The sequence below is a fragment of the Lepidochelys kempii genome, chromosome 1 (assembly GCF_965140265.1).
Source record: "Lepidochelys kempii isolate rLepKem1 chromosome 1, rLepKem1.hap2, whole genome shotgun sequence".
Lineage (NCBI taxonomy): Eukaryota > Metazoa > Chordata > Testudines > Cheloniidae > Lepidochelys > Lepidochelys kempii.
In genome coordinates, this window is record NC_133256.1 from 119301191 (window position 1) to 119321445 (window position 20255).

At 42.2% G+C, this 20255-nt stretch overlaps 1 long non-coding RNA gene across 1 annotated transcript in view; it reads left to right on the forward strand.

The window, feature by feature from the left end:
- The window catches only part of LOC140914625 (uncharacterized), a 47832-nt gene that overhangs the window by 12711 nt on the left and 14866 nt on the right, over positions 1–20255 (forward strand). The window contains exon 2 of the long non-coding RNA XR_012159927.1: positions 4738–4830. This is a non-coding gene — a long non-coding RNA (uncharacterized lncRNA). The remainder of the gene's footprint in view (positions 1–4737; positions 4831–20255) is intronic.

Sequence of the window (20255 nt, forward strand, 5' to 3'; positions counted from 1 at the left end):
TTTGTCACACAGACAACACTGTTTCAGTGCTTTAAAACACAGCCAGTATTCACACACCTGTCACTAACTGGCTGACCCCAGGCAAGCATACATGAGCCACAAGACCCCCAAAATAGTGAGTAGCCACAGGGCAGAGTAAATCACTGTTCCCTGACCCTGCTGTATGCTGGGCACGTGGCTCTTGGGCACTTGGGGAGAGCCAGCACTGTAGCGGGGGCCTGATAATCATTCCTGTCCCCACACTTTCCACAAGAGGTGATCATTATGGAAGATATCTCGCTGCTGAGGGTGAGCAGGGAATCAAGGGAGGGTCTTCTCCAAGCCTGTGGCTTCCACCCTTTCCCCTATGTGGCTAGCCTGTGTGCAGCAATGGTCCCCCCACCCATCATGGCAAAGAGGCGCAGGAAAGTTACCGTTAATGGGGCAAGAAACAAAGCAGCTCTGCTGAAGAACCTGTGGCAGTGGACTGCCCAGTATCTCCATAAGAGTTTCCAGGAGATCTCTGAGGGAGAGTCCCGTGAAGTGAGGGAGTGTATCAACAGCCTGTGCCACTGCTCAGTCTAGGCATGAGGTGGGAGACAAGCCTGCTTTCTGCAACCCTCCTGTCCCCAACAACTCGCTTCAGCAATTCCCAAAATCAGATCCACTTACCAGAGGCCTCCTGTCCTGTTTGCGCTTCACCAAGATTTGACTGCTGTGACTGGCTAGGCTCCTCCAGGGTAGAAAATAGCTCCTGACTGCACGTATCTCTGGCTTCTGAGTCATCCTCTGCCTCTGGGTCCCCCTCCTCCTCTTCGTCCAAGATTGCCTCCTCCTGGCTAGGTCCACTCTCGACTGGCATGCAAGCCAACAAAGTATCCACAGGGTCCTTTGCAGTGGAGGTGGGGTCACCACCGAGTATCTTGTCTAGCTCTTTGTAGAACTGGCAGCTCCTGGGCACAGCACTGGAGGGGCGGTTTGCCTCCCACGCCTTGTGGTAGGCATTCCGCAGCTCCTTCACTTTGACCCTGCACTGCAGTGTGTCTCGGCCATGGCCCCTTTCTATCATGCATCTAGAAATCTGTCCATAGGTAGCATAATTCCGATGGCTGGAGCACAGCTGGGACTGGACAGCCTCCTCTCCCCAAATGCCGATGAGGTCCAGCAGCTCGGCATTGCTCCAAGCAGGGGATCACTTGGTGCGTGGAGCAGGCATGGCAACCTGGAAAGACGCGCTGAGACCACTGCACGCACCACTGAGCAAACAGGAAGAGGGCTTTCAAATATGCAAAGGAATGTACAGGGTGGGGCTGACGGTTGGTCACCTGAGGGCAGAGCAGTAGAGTTCAAACCAATAACGAGAGATGTGAGAACAGGCATTATGGGGCACCGCCTGGAGGCCAATTGCAGCACTGTAATCGACCACGGTGTCTACACTGGCACTGCTATGCTGTAGCCCCAGTGCAGAAAACTCTACGCCTTGTGTCGGGGTGGTTTTTTAGAGCATTGCATCTGTGCAGTTTCTGCGCACTAAGTGGCTTGGCAGTGTGTACACCTTGGGAGTGACAGCGCTCAAAGCTGCTTTACTGTGCAGAAACTTGCCAGTGTAGACAGGGCCTCCGTGTAAGTAAGAGGATCAGAATCTTGCCCTAAAAAAATGGTCCTAATACCAAACCCTGTGGACTCCACTAGCCACTTACACTCAAGCTGATACTTTGCAACTTATTACTCCACAACAGAAATAAGTGGGTTGAGATGGGTGGAAGTTATTTAAAGGGCCAGTTGGGAGAAATTGGTTTTAGGTTACAACCTGCTGTACTTTCCTTATTAACTTCAATGAAATGTAAGGCATTGTTTCAAATGCTGTACTAACAATCCCAATATATTACATCTACCATGTTCTTTTCATCTACTAATTCTGTAATTCCATAAAAAAATCAAGTTTGTCAACTTTTATGCTTAGCAAATCCATGCTACATATGGCTTACAATTGCATTATCCACTAGATAATTAGTAGTGGGATTTTTTTTTAAATTTGATTTCTTCTTCTATCATATCTAAATTAAATTACTCGATAAATGATATTAAGTTTCTTCTTTATTAAACTATTGAGAAAAAAATTAAATGCTTCACTTTCAGGAATTTAATATTTTAAAAAGTAAATGTAATTGTGCAATAAATTACTTTGTATGCAGAGAGAGGTGGGCAACTTCTGATCATCTTGGTAATATACCAACCACCCTCTGTTTCACTGAAGTTACCATTTTAGCACAGACCCTGAAAACACATCACATTGCAGCCACAGAGGTATGGGAGTAGGGTTTTAGCTTGAGCCTTTGATGAAATGCCACCAGTATCCTCTTAAAAAAGCAACTAAAGAGTATTCTGTCTACAGTAATGGCCCCTGTAGTAACAGTGCTATTTGGGCTGTCGCTGTAGATACAGTACTATAAGGGCTCTCCTTTCTTCATCCCACTCCTACAATGGAATGCTCTTGCCTGACAATCCTGCGGTTGTGACTGTGCCTCCAATATGTTGCTCCTCAGCTCTTGTCCCACACATTACCTCAGTAACTTCAGCTCCCATTGTATGCTGCTCACCCTGGCCTTAGTCCTGCAAGGTACTGATTACTCTGGCTGCAAGCTAGTAAAACACTTAAAAGCTGAATTAACATTAAGCACACAAGTAGTGCCAGTGAAGAGGACTTACTCATATACTTACACTTCAGTAAGGCTTAAATGTGTTGCTGGATCAGGATCAGAGTAGTTAATACCTGGCAGGATCAAACCCCAATGATGCAGGCAGAACCTCAACTACAGCTTGAGCACAGTCCCCAACGTGACCAATGAGAAAGTTATTGCAGGTGTTATAAATCTTCCTCTAGGACCATGGATTCTATGATGTTCCAGTCCTTTGATGGTCCACATTGCAAAAGAGCAAGGTTTTTGATGTGATATCTAGGACATTTCATGTCATTTAAGTAGAGTGTCATAAATTTGCAATTTTAGTTAAATAAAACTCCACCTAAGTGGAGATATACACCAGGGGTCAGCAACCTTCGGCACGCAGCCTATCAGGGTAATCTGCTGGTGGACCATGAGACATTTTGTTTATGTTGACCGTCCGCAGGCACGGCTCCCCGCAGCTCCCAGTGGCTGCGGTTTGCCATTCCCAGCCAATGATATCTGCGGGAAGCAGCGCAGGCTGTGACCTGTGCATGACTTGTACTCTATACCCCTGACTAAATCTGTACCCCTGACTGCTCAGGCAGCCCCTGGGCCAGCTGCACTGGCTACTGCAGAAGTCATGGAGGTCCTGGAAAGTCACGGAATCCATGACTTCTGTGACCTCTGTGACAAACTTGCAGTCTTATACCTCATTTCCAATTCACATAACCAATAACATTGCAAGGATGTCCTAATGCTAACAGGAGATCAGCACCTGGATGAAGCTGGATGGCTCCTACTCCACCCAAGAAAGAACAATTGACTTTAATGGGAGCTTCTGGATGATCAGCACACTTGAAAATCAAGCCACTTATTCAGGTTCCTAAATACAGATTTAGAAGCCTAATTTTAGGCAACCATGTTTGAAAATCTTGGTCAAAGTTTATTTAATGCCTGATTAAATTCAGATCCACATAGAGCCCAAATATTCATGGGATCTTCTCTTAATATTGTCTCTGTCAGTTCCTGAGCGGTATAAGGCCACAGGTTAGGCTAATAAATGGGAAATGCATCAGTAACTGTACCATAAATGTGTTGTTAGTTTTACTTTTGTTAATCATTTAGTCTCTGATCCCGCAAGCTGATCTCTGTACTGAAGACAGTGGGGCTATGGGCTAACACTGGAGTCTGCCCATGTGGATCAACTTGTAGGATCAGGACCTTACGTTCTGATTTTATAATTTGATTAAAGTTTTGGCACCAGGAAGGAACTGATTCTATTTGTCCCTGTCTTATTTATTTTTGAAATGTTTGCTTTTAATTTAATTTAATTTAATTTAATTTTAAAAAATCTCCTACAGGAGAGCTCAGAGCTGCTGATGCTTCTATTGACAGGGTCCTCTTCTATATCTTTCAGGGGACCAGGGCATTTTCTTTGCTTCTGAATTCAGCTATGTATTGTGTGATATTAAGACTGAGAGCGTGGATGTCTGGATTTTCCATCCTTCTCAGATGGTTTGACTCACTCTCATAGCTGGCATTGCGTTGAGTACATGCTTCTGCTTTTTGGTCTTCTATCTTTTATTTTTGTTCCTTGCAGCAGCATATTTATTACGGTTCTCCATCAGTGATTGACTTCCTCTTTTCCCTGTGGGTGGACCTCTCTTTCAGTTCTGCATTTTAAAATCTTGACTCTGATGAGATCAAGGGGGTAGACTGACACTTGCATCTCACATGTGGCAGCACTGCAGTTCTCAAAAGATGTTAATGACCACTGACATTTCATTGTTATAGATTGATTGAAGTGCCTTGCTGCAGATGCAAAGCACTTACTATCTCAATCAGATCCCCAGTAACTTTCATCAGAATATATGCAGATACTTACAAGTGAGGGTTAGCCCCTAGTCTGTGCCAAACGTACTTGGTCTGAGCCACAGGGCCTAGGCTTTTAAAGGACCACTCAGTCGGGTCTTTCTCATGCTCAGCATATACTTATGACCTCCCAACCTGAAAGCCAGTTGCAACCTCTTTCACCCTTTAAAGATTAAGTTGAGGTTCATTTGCTTTTGAATTTCCCTTTGATTTTTTGCAGATCTTGGTGTATTCTACAGTGGATTCCAAGGCCCATCTACAGTGATCTACAGTGGATTCTGAGGCTCATCAAATCCCAGTCTTGCATAATCTGGTGTGCTCTTGAGTGTGATATACCCCACATTTCCTTGTACACAAACGTGTACAAAAATTCAAAGGGGAGATAGTGACAGGGGCAGGGAGTTGCAGTGGGATATTGGGCCAGGGATGTGGTTGCATTCATGAGTGAGTTTGAACTGGGAGTGGAGGTCCTCAAAAGCCTATGGTCCTTATGTGGCTTAATGCTATGCAGGCCTAAGGGGTTCTGTAGATATTTCTGAATCCTCTCTCTTGAAAAGCAATTTTGTAATTTACTATAATCCTTCTTAGTGAGTCAAATCAGTTCTCCCTATGCCTTCCACAGCCATAGTACTATCGAGTACTAAGAGAGAAAAGGCAAAAACTAGACCTAATTAGTGAGGATACTGCTTTCAAAGGATGAAATTCAGCTCTGGTAGAGATTCAGAATAATGCCCATGCAACACTTAATTCCCTCTTAATATCTCAAATTCAGGTTTAAGTGAAGCTGAAGTGATACCTATACCTTGTGCTGGCCCTTTGCACAGGGATGAGTTCACCCCCTATGAAGATCTGAAAACGGGATTAGAAAATGTAAAGCACAAATACAAAGCACTCGATATGGGGTGCTGAGGCAAAGCCAAAGAAGGAATGAAAACAAAACAGGTTTCAAATATTAAATCACTTGAAAGGCTCTTTTCAAAAACAACTCCATTAATCCCCAGCTGGACTCTGTGGCTCAAGAACAAACAGCCAGCATCAAAATCCAAACCCACTTGTGCAAAGGAGGGGTAGGGGGGAAACAGGGAATACTGAAACAGGACACACTCGAAAATTCTGAAAACACCCTCAGAGGGGGGATTTCACAAGCAAAGCATTTCCAGTGAGTAGGCTCAGCGTCAGCGTGACCCAGATTAGATTTTGGGAGGGAGAGTAAAGGCAATAATCTGATCTCAATTATTTTGGTGGGAAAAGGGGCAATAAAAAGTTCTGTAAGTGCCTTTGTCCTATATTATAAAGGGATTTCTATAACAGCAATACCTTCGCTGGCTGTGTTACAATGGCTCCGCGAGCTGTGCAAGGGTAGAGCCACCCAAGCTGGACAGGTTATAGCACAGGTGCTGACTTCCTCTGTTCCCAGGGGATGCTTGACTCCCGCTCCCCCCCAGGCCCTGCCCCCACTCCAGCCCTTCCCCCGAAACCCCCACCCATCCCACCTCTTCCTGCCCCTCCTCCTCCTCCTCTCCCCCAGCTCTTCCTGAACACTGCTGAACAGCTGACCGCGGCGGGCGGGAGATGCTGGGGGGCAGGCGGAGGTGCTGATCCACAGGACTTCCAGTGGGTGCTGTGTACCCTCTATTTTTTCCCATGGGTGCTCCAGCCCTGGAGCACCCACAGAGTCGGCACCTATTGGTCAAAGGGTAGTGACCAGATGGAAAAGAGTCCACTGGTCTGGGGGAGGGATAGCTCAGTGGTTTGAGCATTGGCCTGCTAAACCCAGGGTTGTGAGTTCAATCCTTGAGGGGGCCATTTGGGATCTGGGGCAAAAATTGGGGATTGGTCCTGCTTTGAGCAGGGGGTTGGATTAGATGACCTCCTGAGGTCCCTTCCAACCCTGATATTCTAAGTGTTCTAAGTGGTCCTACAGGCTGGAGGTTGTGTGGTAGCCCAGCAACCTGTCCTCATAAAAAAATTAAGTCTGAAGGTATATCTACACTGCAGTTGGAGTTGTAAATTCCAGCTTGGGTAGGTGTACATGAGCTAGCTTTGATTGAACTAGCTCACTGAAAAGAAATCAGTGTAGCCACAGTGGCTTGGGCTAGTTGCCCAAATACGTACTTAGGTTCTTGTACAGGATTGTATTTGGGCAGCTAGCCCACACTGTTGCCCATGCCACCGTGGCAACATGATTTTTTAGTGTATTAGCTCGATCAAAGCTAGCACATGAATGTCTACCCAACCTGGGAATTACATCTCCAGCTGCAGTGTAGATGTACTCAGAGAAACACAAAAAGGGCATTATTCTGGCAGCAGCATGATAGACGGGGAAAGCTTGTTCATGCCCGAAGCAACATCTGACAGTGATGCAAGGATTATCAACAGTAAGATCAAACAACTAAAATTCATAAAAATAAATTCTCATGAGGGGCAAAAAAACTGGGAGAAAATATTAGTTGCTTAATTACTTAACTGCCACAACAGCCTACATTTGTATAATAAAGCAAGAAACCCCACATGAAAAATGCTCCATTACATTTGCATAGCATCAGTTATAACAGGTTTAGAATAGAGATCAGCCAAAAATCAGAATCTTGAATGTGAGCTCTTCTGCATTTTTGAAGTGGGAGGTGACTCATGTTGGAATGCTAGAGGCTGAACTTGCCTGAACAGGTTTGGCTCTGCGTCAGACCCAAAATCAGACGGTACTTCAGATGGATTCTGGTCTGCACACCGCACTCTCAGTCTATAGTTCTGAATTAATAATACTTTTCTTTTCCTACATACCTCCTGGAATCTGAGGATTACAAAACACTTTTAAAATATTAGCTGCTCAAGCCACACAAGATTCCTGTGTAGTTGTTGAGTATTATAACCACTTTACAGATAGAAAACTGAGTTACAAAAAAGTTAAGTCCACAACAGGTCAGTGACAGAGTTGGAATTATAATGCAAGAGTTCTGACTCCCATTGTCCCACTGATCATATCCTTTGTATAAAATCCTTTAAAAATATTTTAGCATATAAGACAACAGGTGAGGAGGAATTGCTTCTGAAAAAGACTATCTATAATGCAAGAAATCATGCCAGATTTACATCTTGTACGTTGTGAAATCTAGCTTGTTACTACAATTGGCTGTCTGTTGCTATCCTCAACACTAGATATATGCAAGGTTGTGTTACTCTCTGCAGCTGCAATATAAAATCATTTATTTATATTATAACATTCTGTTTTCTTGTTATGCTTCATGTGTTTGAAAAATCACTTTCTATACTAAGTCACTTCAAAAATACATATTATAGAGACTTTTCTTTCATATCAGCAATATTACAGATTATTCATGAGAGACTTTAGAATCGTGCCTGCAACTTTGCATTCCCAAATTTTCATGTTCAGGTTTTTATATGTTCAGAAACTAGGAGTTGCTTGTGAAAACTACACTTGCAAATACAAAATGTGGGTAAAAGTAATTATGGGTGCAAAACTGCAGGCTCAATTTCAGCGGCAGTTTTTGAAAACTTGGGTTACAATGCTACTATGTTATTGTTGCTGACCATGCTTTTGCTCTAAAGGGAAAAAATACCAGGGACAGATATAAAAGCAGGTGCAAGAATCAGATCTAAGTCTCTTGTAGGACACAGCCCAGTGAATCACATTATGAAGCATAAAGCAAAACCTCTTGTGTAAACAGTATATAGGGGCTGGTGCTAGCTTTTTGCGCACCCTAAGTCTGGTGATGTGGCATTCCCCAGTGTACCAGTTTGCTTTGCTTAACTGTGGGCAGCAATACTTAGCCATTGCAAGCATTAGTCAGAGCTCTTATATATCCTCTACAGACCATTGGCAGGCAGGAAAAACAAGCCTGGAGCCTTATCACACCCTCACCATCCCACCTCCCTCAGCTCTGTCACTCAGCCTCACTACTTTCCCCCAGGTCTGTTATTAACACCCCCCCCAACCTTGCTTTATTGTTCAGTCCTTACCTCCTTGGGACCACGTCCCTAACATATAGGGCATGCCCTGACTTTATGTCTTCTGCCATAGAAGATCTGCAGAGTTGCCTCTGATTGTCCCTTACCCCCAGGGTTTCTTCACTTTCTAGATGAAGTTCTGAGGATATTCATATTTCCCTCAACTTTGAATCCTTCCCATTCTTGAGCCCCTCATAATAGGGCCACCATATTTTTGGCTGTGTAGCAGCAACCAGTCAAGATTCCAGTGCTCTGAATCAGGACTCAGCTGCTGCTGAATAATGAAAGGCACTCCCTCCCTCTTAGAGAGTAGCAGGGCTCTCAACCCTTGTAGTATCAGGGAGCTAGAGACCTGAAGCCAGAATCTACACTCACATAAACTTGAAGTAACTAAGGGTTTGTCTACATTACAAAATTAGGTTGACATAATTTAGGTCGACCTACAGCCACTGCACTGTTGGTGTCCACACTACCCTCCTTCTGCTAATGGTGTGTGTCCTCACCAGGAGCACTTGCACTCTCTGAAGTGGGGCATTGTGAGGCACTGACAGCTGAGTGGGGCTCACAGCTGGAGCCACCCACCTAGAGGTGATAGCTGGAGCAGTGAGCCCCTTGTGGGTTCAAAGAGCCTACTGGTGCTGAAATTGACATTCTTATCAATTTCGCAGCTGCATGGGGCAGCAACAGGGGAGGACTCACAGCTGGAGGAGCTGTGAAATTGACAAGAATGTCAATTTCACTGGGGGTAGGCTCCATGTGGTGATATTGAGCCCTGCACTGGGCTCACAGCTGGGGCTGGCTCCTGGGGATGGGGGCTCCAGCTCTAAACTGGACACCAGGCTGACAGCTGGGGCTGGGGCAGCTGTGAGTTCAGAGCTGGGCTTAATTTCACAGCAGGGAGCCTACCAGCAGTGAAATTGACATTGTCAATTTCATGGCTCCAGCTGTGAGCCTGGCAGCCAAAGTAGTAAGTAAGGCAGTGTCTGCATAGACATTGTGTCACCCTAACTACACTAACAGTATGTCTTCACTACCAACGTTAAAGCCCTGTCGTGCCAGCACTTTAATATGTCTGTGTATTCACAGCACCAGTGCTGAGAGCGCTGGGAGCGAGCTCTCCCAGCACTGTAAAAAAGCCACCCCCATGAGGGGAGTAGCTACGCATGCTGGGAGCACAGCTCCCAGCGCTGGTGCACTGTCTACACTGCCACTTTACAGCGCTGAAACATGCATCGCTCAGGGGTGTGTTTTTTCACCCGCCTGAGTGAGAAAGTTTCAGCACTGTAAAGTGGCCATGTAGACAAGGCCTGACATAAGCCCTATACCTCTTCTGGAGATGGAGTTATGTCGGTGTAGCAGGCCACTTACTTTGGAGGAAGTAAGATCCTAGTGTAGACACTTACATAATTAGGTCAATGTAAGGTGCCTTATTCTTTGACGCCAGGTCAGGGAATGTGCATGCACAAATTTAGAGCCCCAGTCCTTGTTCTATGGCTTTTCCATAGGTTTGTGGGAACCAGCACTGGTATGGAAAACTTCTACTCCATTTTCCTTCTCTGCCTGTAGATTTTATGGAGCAGAATTAAGCACACCAGGCAGTTAGCATCTGGCTCATTTGGGCCTAACTCTATAGTGTAGACCAAGCCTAAGGTTATATTCTCTGTACTGGTATAACTATATTAGTTAGGGTTGTGATTTTTTACCAATCAAATTATATCATTACAACCCCTAGTGTGTACACAGTTATACCCAAATAAAGATGCCTTATACCAGGATAGTTTATTCCCCTTTCCATATGGTTCACACTTGGGGGCGGGGTGGGTATAGGTAAAGTGGTACAATTTTTGTCTGTAGACAAGTCCTTAATTAAAGTCAGGGGAATGATACCAGATTTATGTAGGTGTAAATGATTCACAACCTGGCTCATGGCCTGAAATTTGAGCCTGTGGTTTTTGCAGAGCACGGCCCGTAGGTAACTGGACCGGCCATTAATATGCTTTCCTGTTATAGCAACAGCAACAAGAGCAGTTTGCCAAGCAATCATGTTCTTATTGTCATAATAAAAGAATACTGACTCATACCTCTGCTAGTTTGTGTTGGTGTTGCTGCAGTATTGTGAAGGATCAGGAGGCCAGTGTGAAGCATACAGCGAGGAGGGTTTGACATTTCTGATCCTCATGCAACAACAACAACAGAAAATGTTTTGACCTTTTCCTCAAGTACATTAGACACTGTTATGAAGGTTAACGTTACATTTGCACTTAATAATGGAATTTGTTTTCTCTTTAATGCTGTCTTAGAGGAAAAGAAAGGCTCGAAGTAGTTTCTTTGGCGATAATATTTTTTATTGTGTTTGTCTAGTGCAGTGGAGCTCTCCCATTTAACTTTCTATGGACTACAATGTTGAGAGATCTTAGCATAGAATAATAGCTGACATTTAAAGGTAACAACATTATTTTATCATCATCATGACTCACTTTACTTCAGTCCACATTTACTCATACTCTGTGTAGTATGTTGGTGGAAGAGAAACTTGTTTTAGTTACCAAACAGATAGAAATGAAATATTAATTTGAGCATGTTTACAACTGTAACAAAATGTTGACATTTGGGGCAAAATTACCTTCTCCAGTCTGTGGCTTGAACCTCTGAAGAGTGGGCAGCAGAAGAGAATTTTGGTGTATATTAATGCCTCAGCTGTTGTCTGAATACCTTTATAAGAGTATAAAATTAATTTTAGTAATAATAGAGGATTTGAGGTCAAGTTATATCTCCTTGTTTAAATTCCACCAAAATGGATGACAAATGCACTTGTAGACACCTCATTATTCTGCTCTTGTCACTGATTTATCTTCTCCCCCTGTACAAACTATTCCTGTTAGGGGCATAAATAATCTGTGTGTATGGCTGTATGTGCATATAGCTACGCCAGGTCAGGGAATGTGCATGCACAAATTTAGAGCCCCAGTCCTTGTTCTATGGCTTTTCCATAGGTTTGTGGGAACCAGCATTGGTATGGAAAACTTCTACTCCATTTTCCTTCTCTGCCTGTGGATTTTATGGAGCAGAATTAAGCACACCAGGCAGTCAGCATCTGGCTCATTAATCTGGAACAATGGACCAAATTTAGCCCTGGAATAAAAAAAAATGGATGTAATTCCCACTGACTTCAATGCTGGGCATAGACATCTTTTAATTTTGTTCTTCCCCCAGTAAAATGCATTATACCTTCCTCTCTAAGGGCCTAATCCCATTCTCATATTAATGGGAGAAAACCTTCTGCATGGATCTCTGATATGCTCTGGGTGTGTATATGTGTACATGCAGGAGAGTCAGTGACTTCCGCCGCATCATTCTTCCCCTTTCTATCCCCCACCAGATGCTGTAGAGAGCCCTTCACAAGTGCATGGAACTATGACATAAGAAGGGGTGAAATGGGATTGAAAGTCATAGTCTGTTTGAAGACCAGCAGAAAGGTTATATAAGGTTAATCCATTGCAACGCTGCATTACATTTTATGTGACTGTCTCCATGCTGGGGTGACTTCCTTGGAAAGGTGTGTCTCAGAGGCAGTAGTAAGAGACAGAAAGTGCAACACAGCTCGAAAGAGCCGTGCTGTCAGGGAGCCAGGATGGGAGCAGCGGACCTGGCACAGATGGAATACAACTCATATAACACATCCTTTTTGGTGAGTCAAAGTCTCCAGAGGGACTACAGCAGGTACTAAGTGTTTGGAGGATCAAGCCTTTAATCTGGAGTTGCCCCAAAGTATCTTGAGGGAAGAGAGCTAGCAAAAATATTTTATTTTCAATTATTATATTGTGAAAGATTAATAATTATTATTTAAGAGAATGCCATAACCTCACAGTAACCTCAGAATTGTTATTTGGAGCTAGTCTTGTAGCAATTAATATAGAAATAAAAATATAAAAATTCAGATTGGTAAACAAGTGGAATGTTGCTAACTTGTATGCTGGGCTCAGGGCCCACTGTTGCCAACGCTCATGATTTGTTTGTGGTTCTCCTGACAAATGCAGTTTTTCTTAAAGCTCCAGCTCCTGGGTCATGTGATTACACAAGAATCTCGTCTTTTATTTAATAAAAAAAGAAAAAGTGTTTCTAGCCACCATGTTTGTGGAAAAAGCCTTAAAATGAGACCCCTGGAAGCTCAAAAATTAGAAAGCAAATAACACAACACAAAATGTATTGTTTTAAAAACTTGTGGGTTTTTTTAAAGGCAATCTCATGGTTTTGGGGGGGCCTGAACTGTGATTGTTGAATGTCTGGAGTTGGCAATACTAGCTCCTCTGAAGAGGTATCAATGGGCGTTATGGGTACACAGTAATTTTTTGGAGAGGCTCAGCACCAGGAGCATTAGGTCTTCTACGAGCTGGCAGATCTGCCAGCTCTTGCAACACTTACACACATTGGTATCAAATGAACAAAGTTACTTTTATATGTATAAGTGTATGCAAAGTCAGTCCCTTTGAACAAAAGATTCTAAAGCCCTGCAAAGATTTAGATAGATGCTTTACTATTACCATGAGTAGTCCCATTGATTTCAAGATAGTAAAGTTAAGCACATTTGTAAGTCTTTGTAGGACAGGGCCTAAGAGACTAGTCTTACACTCCTTAATCATATGAGTAATCTTTTGTGTGATCTTGCATTAGTCCTCAGCAAGGTTTGCAGGGTAGGCATTATATGAAAAGAGTAACATTTAAAAAAAATTGGTTTAATTTTTGAACCATACAATTGTCTAATGACTTCACTTGGAGTTTAGTGTGTACAAGGAATGCAAGATCACATCCTGTAAGCATAAAATATACAAACATATCTTAATTATTGCCAGTTTTTCCCTCCTTTCTTTAGTCTATAAAATTGCTTCTGTGCTTTGATTATCCAGGCATCAAAAGTTATTAAAACAAAAAACAAATGCATATTCTTATTTTTAGTATACAGTATATTCAGCTTTATTTAATTAACTTGTCATGCTTTTTTTTTTAGTAAGCACTTTCTCTGGCTATGACAAATTACCTCTTTCAGATCAGATTATTTATTAAATGGATACCATGAATCACAAATCCCTTAATGGTTAAGAATAAAGCACACTGAAAATCTTTTAAATTTTATTTATGATTTTAAAAAATTAAACATTTTACAGAATTTACAGGATACTGCAATTAGTTTTACTAAGCTAATTACCATTTTTTCTTCAGATACAGTAAATGTAAGTTTTCAGAGCACTAAAGAGATTTAGGGTATTACTGAGATTAGTTTAAAAGGTTTATTCATATTTTAAAGAATGTAATGATCCACCTTTGAAGTAAAAGTATAATGATGACTGAACACTCTCTGCACTTGGCACTTTCTGGTAATTGTTAATGTTATTCTTTGTATTGTCATAGCACCCAGGAGACCTAGTCATGGAGCCCATTGTGCTAGGCCCTGTACATACACAGATCAAAAAGATGATCCTTGACCCAATCTGAGTTTACAGTCTAAGTATAAGACAAGAGACAGCAAACAGGGGAGTATAAGAAAGCATTGGTCAGCATGATAGGCAGTGGGCTCAGCACACTAGCAGGTTAACTATTGTCAAGTTTTTTGTAGGCATTATACCTAAGGAGAATTTTAAGGAGGGATTTGAAGGTGGATAATGAACTAGTTTTGCAGATGTTTAGGGAAACTTCTCCCAAGCACGAGGAGCAGCATGAGAGAAAGCATGGAGGTGCTTGTTTGAAAATTTAACAAATAGATGATGGAGGCTGGCATCATGGACTGATTAGAGAGCTGACATCTTGATAGCAATTGAGGATGATATGTAGGGTGGCGCTTGATTGTGAAAGGCCTTCAAAGTAAATGTAGGTAGCGTATGTTTGATGCAACAGAAACGGGGGAGCTAGTGAAGGGATGCAAAGAGGGGGTGACATGGTCAAAGCAACGGGCTAGGAAAATGATCTTTGCAGCACCATTCTGAATGGATATCAGTGGGGCAAGACTGCATTTGTCAAGGCCAGAGAGAAGGATGTTGCAATAATTGAGACAAGTTAATGAAAGCTTGGATGAGATTAGCTGTGTGGATGGATGGGAAAAGCTATGTTTTAGAGATGTTATGCAGAAAGATTTAATGAGATTTAGAAATAGCCTGGATGTGAGGACCTAGAAAGAGGTCTGAGAGTTGAAGATGAGGCCAGATCTCAGGCCTGAGAGACAGGTAGAATGATGGTGCACTCCACTGTGATCAAGAATGGAGGTAGAAGGAAGGGTTTGTGGGGGAGGTTTAGGAGCTCTGTTTTAGCTACGTTGAGTGTGATCTGAAGGAGGTGGTGTCAGAGATAAACAACATTGGACGTTCTCAAAGCATTTTGTTTCACATTATTTCTTGGGGCGGATATACAACAGCCTTTCCAAGATCTTAACTTTAAAGGCTCAATCCAGCACCTTTGAAGTCAATGAGAATTTTGCCATTGAATTGTATGGGAGCAGGATCAGACCTTAAGTGCTTAATTGTTACCAAAACATCATAAATTGTGATCTAAAGACCACTGAAGTCAATGAGAAAGTCCCATTTATCTCAGTAGATTTTGGATTAGACCCATACTGCACAAATCATAGACCCTAAATACTATTTTATGTGCCTATAGTATAAGGGAAGCTATTTTAAAGCTACTTCAAGTCACATATATCCTGTTCTTGTTAATGAATGGGTGCCCTTACAGATATGCCTCTATTTTGTACATTCATGACTACAAGAGGACCATACGCATCATCCTGTGAAGAATTTGCATGGGAAATTATTCACAGCACATAACCAGCTGTTTAGTTATATTTAAAGAGAAAAAACAAAGTAGGAATCCAAAAATAACCCTCAGTGTTCAGAGCCTCATGTTACTGCTGCTGCCTTCCTGTGCTGCGGCCTGGCCACATCTGACAGCTGATTAGTTAGGACACTTTTGCTCTTCATAGCCTAAGAGAAGGTCCATAGGAAATGAAAGGACGCTAATGAAAGAGATCACCACGCATTATTACAGTGGCAAACAAACAGGAGACCTGAATATGAAACACAGGCTCCTGGATAATGGATAACTATCCTGGAATTATGCCAATCAGTCTGTTAACCCCTTTGAACAGTGGGAATAAGTAACCATTGGAACAACTTAGCAAGGATTGTGGTTAGAGCTGGTTCAAAAAATTCCTCAAATATTTTTTTTGGTCAGAGCTTGCCAATTTGTGGAAATCAAATTGTTTTGCAGGTATGGTACGATCTGACAGAACACAGGCAGACCATTCAAAACTTGTCAGGTTTCCTGATAGTAAGCTGATGGGGAGCCCAAGTTTCCAGGAGCAGAGCAGCCCACCTGGTAGACTGCCTCTGAGTCAGGGACCTCAGGACTTTCAAGGTCCATGGCTCCAGGATAGTCAAACAGGCAGACTGCTCCAGAGCTGGGATTCTGTTCCCTTTTGCAGAAAATTTAAAAAAAAATTGGATTTCAGTCTGAATTGGAAAATGTAATGGGAAATACCAAAATCCACCATGAAATGGAATTACAGGTACCTTTCTCTGCACAGCTCTAGTTGTGGTGGATTTGCCATCACTGGAAATTTTTAAGTCAAGATGGGATGCTTTGCTAAAAGATATGCTTTAGTTCAAGCACAACTATTGGACTTGAAACAGGAATTAATTCAAGGAAGTCCTATGGCTTGTGTTATACAGGAGGTTAGACTAAATTATCACAATGGTCCATTCTGGCCTTTTAAAAAAACAACAACCCAGAATCTTTGTATTCTGCTACATTATACCATCATGTATTCAGTCCCTTTCTTTCTCCGTATAGATCTATATCTCTTTGTTCCATGCCAGCCTCTTGTGCTTGGAAGCACCTTTCTTCCTTCAACTCCTTCGCATGTCCTTCTTTTACTGTGATATCCATTAAAAATCAGTTGATACTTTATAGTTAATTGGAGTGGGCAGTGGGGAAGTCAATGCTTATACAAATAAAACAGCAAATGTATAAAACAATATAGATCTTGTTTCCTTCTTCCCCAAGCTCTGTACATTGCTTGTCTTCTTAGATTGTATTCTCTGGGGGGCAGGTACGTTTACCTCTTTTTTTGTATATCACCTCGCACACAGCCTCTTGGACTACCAGAATATGTATTTGAATAATAATATGAACACCCAGCCCTGCAGGCTGAGGTTTGTTATACCATATATTATGTCACCACTGCATTGCTAGATAGCTTCTTCTCAAGGTTCAGTGAAAATAACTGGAGAATAAATTTGCTGATTTATAAGGCTGGAGTATTCAGCTTTCAACTTTAAATACATTCTGTAAGGAAATCTGACAGCTGGATCTCGGTTTTATGATCTGCAGTATAAAGCCTGTTTGCAGTTTCAATAAACAATATGCCTTTGCTGATGACATGGACTAATCCATAAATGCTGGATCTTGAAACAACATTGGATTAAAGTACCCCCACTAAAGGCATCATCCTGCATCCACTGAAGTCAATAGAAGTTTTGCCATTGATGCCATGGGAGAAAGACTGGGGTCTACAGATACGGAGGCAGTGTGATCTAGGGGAATGATCATGAGGCTACAAATTAGGAATGTCTGAGTTGTAATCCTAGCCCACTGATGACTTCTTGTGTGGCCTCATACAAGTCTCTTGATTTCTGTTAAACACGCTAGCACCTACCTCACAGTATTGTGAGGTTTAACTGATATTTGTACAGGGCTTTGAAAAGGTTTGGTGCTAAGTAGTAGAGTCCTATTCTCCTGTCCATGATGCTGCCTTAACATATGACTTTACAAGCTAAGGAAATGTATCGTGGAAGTTCCACAAAAAGGGCACAATTATCCCAGCAGCTGATAGATTGCTGGGCTGGGCCCTGCGGATTGGCCTCTGTGTTAGCAGTTTCACAGCACCCACCAACCACTAACATCTTCCTTGTTGGGAAGGATGACATTGATCAATCTTGGATCCAATCAGAGTCACGGATTAGCTGGCCTGGAGTGGGATGCCACTGCTAAAAGGCAAATAGTATATAAGAACAGCCATACATGGTCCATTGAGCCCAGTATCCTGTCTTCTGACAGTGGCCAATGCCAGGTGCCCCAGAGGGAATGAACAGAACAGGTCATCCACTCCCAGCTTCTAGAAGTCAGAGGCTAAGGACACCCAGAGCATGGGGCAGCATCCCTGACAATCTTAGCTAATAGTCATTAATGGACTGATCCTCCATGAAGCAGCCCCCTTTTTGTTCCACCTTGCTGCTTCCGCTCTCCCTCCCATATTACTGTATAAAGGTATCTTTGCTAAATCACAATATAACTTCACTATAATTTAATTTGCTTTCCCCAGTTTGTTCAAATATGCAGTTATACATTTTTCTTTGTTTTTTGGTTGGTTGTTCTGACAGATATTCACTTTTGAGCAGCAGCAGGCATCACTTTGAATGGGTATGAATTTTAAGAACAAGCAGATGTTAGATATGTGGTTAATTTCATTTCTTGTTTTACAGTGCTTCATCTTTGGACATTTTGTCTTGGGGTTAGATCAATATCCTAGCCGGGGTTAAAAATCAATGGGCTATTGGCAATTTGTTCTCCCAACTCCACAGTGACATGGGAAAGATACCTTGTTACATGTAATTCAAGCAAGTTGCTGCCATTTAGCCATTTTCTAGAGCTGTTTGTTTCTGTCCTCATTGGTTCCCTGGCCTCAGCAATGGTATTCCTTTAAAAAAATGAAATATTTCAGAGGCCTTTTCATTCACAAGATTGAGACTATGCAGCATAGAAAATGTTTGACATTGAACAAAAAGGAGTGGAGCTCAAAAACAAGCTAATTAAGTGTGTAGAGCCACCAATCCCTACCTCTAAAAAGGTAAGCAATCATATGCAAAACATGGGAGGCTTGGTCTACATTGGGAATTTAGGTTGGTATAACTACATTGCTTGGGAGGGGGGAGAGAAAGCGGGTGTGTGAGAAAAATCCATACCCCTGGATGGTGCAGTTAGACTGACCTAACCACTGATGTAGACAGTGCTAGGCTGATGGGAGAATTCTGTGTCTCTCAGGGAGGTGGATTCCTTATGTCAATGGGAGAAGCCCTCCCATCACATAGGTAGGGTCTTCACTGAAGTGCTATAGCTGTGCCTCTGCAGAGTTTTAAGCATAGACAAGCCCTAAGTCAAAAGGAGTCTTTTACACTTCTTATACGTGATACATCACATCATAGGAATACACACAACCTAACCCTGGCATCTATTTACAGCTTTTTCAGAAATGAATATGCCATTGATCAGTATTTTGGGGAATGCACTGTCAGTAGTTTGTATTGGCAAGTCTTTGTTCCCTAGTGATACTTCTGGAAAAGCGAATGACATTCTTTGGTTTACTGCTATCGGATAGGTGGAATGAGCATGGCAAAGGAAAAAAACAAAAGGGACACCGACAAGTAGTATAAGCCCCAAATTTGACCTAGCTTAAAATTATATTATTGAGAAACTCCTCTGGAATAGACACACTAAATAGACCCACTATTTAATGTGCCCCTTAAAGCCACTGAAAGTTTTGCCTAGGTGGAAGTAAGAAGTGCAGGACTGAGCCTACTATCGACTTTAAAAAAAATCTATTATTCTGTTCTAAAATGAAACAGACGACACAAAAACAGCCAGTTTTTTGAGCTCTCAGTTTATTCGCAAACCTGGGCAGATTCATGTGGTCGTTACTGAAAATGTTGGAGCACAGACATGTGGAGAAAACAGACATGAAACAGGAAAAACACAAAACAAAAACAAACTGTGTTCCCCAATTAGAAAACAAATGTTTTCAAGCTTCTTCAATGTTATAAACAAAGGGGAATGTGAAAATATATAATTGTAGTTAATGTCCTTTTGATATAAAATTTATCATGTGTTCGGACGTTTCAAAAAGTTTGTAATGTTAACTTATCTCAATAGGTCATAAATGTGGGAAGGAATAAATACCAATAATAATTCGGAATTCTCTAGCACATTCCATCTGAGGATCTCAAAGTGCTTTGCAAATATTAGTGGGTTAACCCTGACAACACCTTGTTAAGTGGGTAAACACTGTTCCAATTTTACTGAGGGGAAAACTGAGACAAAAGTTAAGATTGCTCAGAAAGTCAAAATGGATTCCACACTATGTTCCAAGTATAGGCCAATTTCACTTAATAGGGATATCAAAATATTAGCAAAAGTTCTGGTGGTGAGATTGGAGAAGGTTTTGGATTCTATCATGCACCCATTTCAAGTTGGGTTTATCAGAACCATGATGGCCTCTGACAACCTTTGACTTCTTTTTGATATTATAGCAGTGAAATATGACGACCTCAAACCACAAGCCATATTAGCCTTGGATGCAGAAAGGCTTTCATAGAGTGGGTTGGAGGTATATGTTTTGTACCTTACAAAAATTTGGACCTATATTTCCTAGATCCAACTGTTATATTCTTACCCAACCTCTTGAATCACAAGGTGACCTTGGATACGCTTAGCCTCTTCCATAGAACTAGGCAGGGGTGCCTGCAGTCTCCATTACTTTTTGATTTGGCTCCTGAGCCCCTGGCAATAGCTATATGGACTCATCCAGATATCTGAGGTACACAGATTGGTTCCATGGAGCATAAATTGATGTTATACAGAGACAATGCACTTTTGTACATATCCAGACCAGAAACCACTATTCCAGCCCTCCGATCACTAATTCAAACATCCAGTGCAATATCTGGTTACAAA